Here is a 4,812-nt window from a genome sequence, read left to right on the forward strand (position 1 = left end):
AATCGCGGGTTAACTCTGGACAATGCGATTAATCGCGATTAAAAAAATTAATCGCCTGACAGCTCTAATATATATATATATATATATATATATATATTGTTTAGAAAGAACAGAGATTTATTTTTAAATGTTTAAGAGTAGTAGTTTTAAGTTATCAATAGCTTGAGTTGTACCAGGAAACTTTGGACCTAAGGATGTATTCAGACTGGAAAAGTCTTTTGGTCTGGACTGAGCTTGCTTAATTTGGTCCGGATTGAGCCCTGAACATTGAATTTGGTCTGCATTCAGACTTGCGTCAAGTTGACTAAAGATCTCGTCAGTCATTGGCCAGGAAAGAAGAGGTAATGGGAGTCCTTTTGCAATTTTTTTTGTGGAACCTTCACTTATTCAAACTTTGTATTTTGCTGATCATTTTTGAACGTCTTTATCAACCTCACGTACAAAACTTTTTATTGCTACTTTGGTACGGCAGAAGCATGCTGGAAGGCAGTTACTGAGAACTCTACAGCTAAGAGGGTTCACTGAAAGGTGATTATGACATACAGTATATAGATTGTCTGTAAAGCTGTGTTAGAAGTAATGTGTATAGCGTCAAAAGTTGTTTTATTGACCCTGCATTCATCCAACCACATTCTAATGAGTTGCTGTGTCTCATTGTTGCGCCTCTACTCTGTTGAGTCCATGTGATGCCCAGCTATGGTGGCTGTTGGTTCAGTTGTTCAGCTCAGAGTGTGGCTCTGAGAGCGGTTCCTGGTCTCAGACTAGGGTCTGCTTGTGTGCATTCTGACTGAAAATTTTATTTCGGATTACAATAGGAACTGAACTCTGGTTCACTTTAAGCAAACCAAATTTGTCCAGTCTAAATGCACCACACATTACTTTTGCTAGAGTTTTTTTTTTTTTCTTTTGCTGTTTTTACTCATTTGCTTCGATCATTTCACATTTGTCACAAATGTAGAAAATTAGAGGTCAACTCATTCTTCATTTGAATTGAGTTTTACTCCTGAAATTTGTTAATGTTATTGCCACACACTTTATTTTTTGTCTTTTTGTTTTTATTCAGCTAATACACTAGTTAATTGTGGTTAACTTATGTTGCTTCCCATTTATTTTAACTGGAAATCATTAAATAAACTTGTTTATTTTTGGTACCAGTGCAGCGATAACTACTTTCTTAATACCAGACTATTAGATTCTTTAAATAGTATCTACAATAAACTAGACAGACAACTGAATGATTTGGCCCCTGCTAGAGTAAAGTTGCAGAAGAGTGGGGCAAGAAACCCCAATGAGATCTAAAAGAAACTGTATTCCCACAGAACTATTTCAACTTGGATTTAAAATTACAATAAAGTAACTTATTCTATTTAGTAGTCTTGCACCACATCAAGTATATTTACAAAATCGCCCACTTCTTGTTAAACTGTGTTTGTGGCTTTAGGACCTACACAACTCCTGAAGGGAAAATAAGTTCATAGTGCAAGTAGGAAGGAGCCTTGTGTTTTTTTTTCTCAACATTTAAAATGGTGCTGTAAAGTGCATTTTGGAAAGTGTTTTGAACTTGCTTCACAGTCTGTCTTGCAGCAGCAAGAGAAGAGCTTTGCTGGCTTTCCATCTCGAAACAAAACATAGATAAATATATTCACCATGCTGTGCCTCCTGACACAATGAGAGGAAGGTTAATGTTGGTAAAATGAAGACATCATGAAAGAGTTGGTCCTTGCATTCTTCATTTGTTCCACACTTATCCTTACACTAACCCAAGATTTTTGGCTTTATTTTGTTTCTTAAGTGTCGTTGGGTTCTTTGCTCACTACAAGTTAGGGTGTCTTCCATTTAATAACCTGAGATTAATTTCATCTTCAGCCGAACCAATCTTAAATACATTTTTCATATTGCTGCATAGACAATTTTCACTTTTTTTTTCATCACTTACTAATTATATGGTTTCTAATTTGACAACAGGGAGCATTTTTATGCTCCCTGTTGTGTCGTGTGGGTGTGAGTGCATAGGAGTAAAGTATGGAAGTGTTTTGGACTACACTAGCAATGTTTAGTATTCCATTTCTGCAAAAGTTTATAAGTCACTTGTTCAATTCATGTCTTGAAGGGAAGTGAAAGGAAGCAGCCTTTTCTGTCTACCTCATGTTTGTATATTAACTCGCTTTGTAATGGACAACTCATTCTTAATGTCAAGACCATGAGTCTGATGGCGTCATTCACTTCAGCCAAACAGTCAATAGCTGGCAAGCAAAATCTCAGCCATGATGCTCTGCCAAACACAAGGTCAAGAGTGGAGTGCTCTACAATTGAAAAGAGTCCTTTATGGGCTCTGCTGACTGATGCATTCCAACAGGGCCTTCACACTCTGTTCTATGACGTGAGAGGTTTGACTTTGGGGTCATCATCAAAACAATCCCATTTCCCAGCATCTTCAACTGGGCTTCTGTGCTCCGTGGAATATTCAAGGTCAAATGATGCACTATCTCCCTAATGATGTACACATTTGCAGTTTTAGCTTAAGCCATAGGTTCTTCCAGCTTCTGCATAGTTTGATCCCGGATGAAGAAGACAGTTATTCCTTGTTCTGGCTTGCGTGCTTACACGATGATGGTGACGCATGCTGCATTATACTAATATCATGCCAATCAGATATGATACCTCTGTAAATGCAAGTTAACTATTAACTCAAAACAGTATTTTTTTTTTTCTTGCCTTGGTCTGAACAAATTGGAAGAAGAGGGACTTCAATCAATAGCATCCGGTACCATCAGGCTCCGGTGGTTCTCCAGTAGTTCAAGCTCTGTTTATACTTACACCCATGCTTGTCATCACTAGGCCTAAATACGGTTTCTATAAATGTTGGTCAGCAGTTGGTTCTCATTTGTGTGTATGTTCATCTGTCTTAAGATGGGTCTTTGAGATGCGTGTAGTTCTGGGTTCACATGTCTGGCTTCACCAGTGTTTCTAAATGTGAAAGACTACAGAAATATTTCAGTGTGAGGGAGTATTGGAAAAGATTCTCACAGTGGCTATCATTCTGTCTTTCCTTTTGGCAGTGTCCCCATCCCACCCCAGGGCTTGATTTCCTTGTCCAGCCTATGAGTCCTTTTAAAAAGCACAACTACTTTACTTTATTTGTTATAGTCAGTATGCCCTTTATGCCATTATAAGGCAAACTGATTCATTTACAGCTTGTGTCTAACTTTTCATTCCATTTAGTTGCTTTTTTAAAGTTTCTTTAGTAAAGACCGATGCAGTTTATACTTCTTCCAGTGCTCTTCTCTGCAAAGGTTTCTGTTTATGTTATGTCAATAGTGTTCATATGCACAATAATATTAACCCCAAAAAAGACCTTGCACTGAATAAAAACAGCCATGTTGCCAACATAAAAATTCAAGACCCAATTGAGGTCAAATTTGGCATAAACAATACTCAAGTTATGCTTTCTGTTGGAAAAACAACAAAAATAGACTAAATACATAGATTTACAAGCTCTACTTTACCAAAAAGACTGAAATTGTATGCTGTGTACTCAACAATAAATGAAAAGCACCACTAATAATTTGAACTCAAAGACCTGAACTTACTCCATGTTCAGTCTTATTCCTTCACCTCATATTCCCCACAATTTTTCCCCACATCTGACACTGTCCAGCTCTTGTCTGTGAGGCCACCTTTTAAACTTTTCAGTTCAGTGTTGATCTTAACAAAACAATTTAATCAATAAAACTTATGATGTATTCTTGAAAATACTTAAGAATTGTGCTCTGTCTACAAAAGAAAGTATCTATAGTAGCTTTACAAGCTCTACCAACATGATTAATCAGGTCATTGCAAAGTAATAGTCTGTGTCAGCAAACCGAAATTTAAGGAAAGCCAGAGAAGAAGAAAAAAACATTGAACAAATGTTTTTTTTTTTTTTGTAAATGCAGAATAACTTCCCTTCTACTATGCATGCACAATGTAAACATGGCAAACTTGATATTTACACTAAATGCTTCTATAATGAACTTTCTTTTTGATGCTCAAACTTAAAGTTGAATATAACTTGTGTAAATGTAGAGAGCTTCTTCTTGTCCCATTCATGACCACGCCTTCTGACTTGTAGGTTTCAGTTAAATTATCCAGCTGTTGAATTGAGTCCAAACATTAGACGCTTGCAGAAGTATGTTATTGTGATGTAATTGTATATCTGTTGGTTAACAACTGGAAGGTGAGTCACATCAAATATTAGTTTCATGCCACCCCCCCCATGTTGGCTCATGTGAACTACGTCACATCGAGTGAAACTGCTTTCCTTGGCCAAAATCAACAGATATGCTGAAACACTTGAAATATGGTTAGAAATGGTCACAGAAAGTAATGTCCAAATGGATATTAGAGCTACTGCATTATCAATCTTTGTGCCAAAACAGAAGAAATCAGTCGGCTCACTTTGAAAGAGTTTTTAAAATGCTTTCACTGTTTTCATTTTGACAGGTTTAGATTTTTGTTTAGCTGTCACGATTATCTTCACACAGAACACTTTTTTCTAGCTGCAGAACAAAGCCTCACATCGCACCCTCTTTTTTTCCATCCCAATAATTTACACACCTTTCTTTTTGACGCAGCTGCTGCCCCTCCCTGCTTGTCAACACCAAATATCCATAATTTAGCTAAGATTGCCACACAGAGTATAAGGTCTGTGAAGACGTAACACTTCTCACACTGGTAAAAAAAAATTGTTTTGTTTTATTGTTTCTGCCCAGCAGGAGCTTATTAAGAACACAGCTTTAAAGTTGAGATGAAAGATTGTTTTGCTTCAGAAAA

The 4,812-nt window shown here is 36.8% G+C and overlaps 1 protein-coding gene across 1 annotated transcript in view; it reads left to right on the forward strand.

The window, feature by feature from the left end:
- The window catches only part of bin3 (bridging integrator 3), a 30,325-nt gene that overhangs the window by 2,417 nt on the left and 23,096 nt on the right, over positions 1–4,812 (forward strand). The window lies entirely within an intron of this gene.

The sequence above is a fragment of the Oryzias melastigma genome, linkage group LG9 (genome assembly GCF_002922805.2).
Source record: "Oryzias melastigma strain HK-1 linkage group LG9, ASM292280v2, whole genome shotgun sequence".
NCBI lineage: Eukaryota > Metazoa > Chordata > Actinopteri > Beloniformes > Adrianichthyidae > Oryzias > Oryzias melastigma.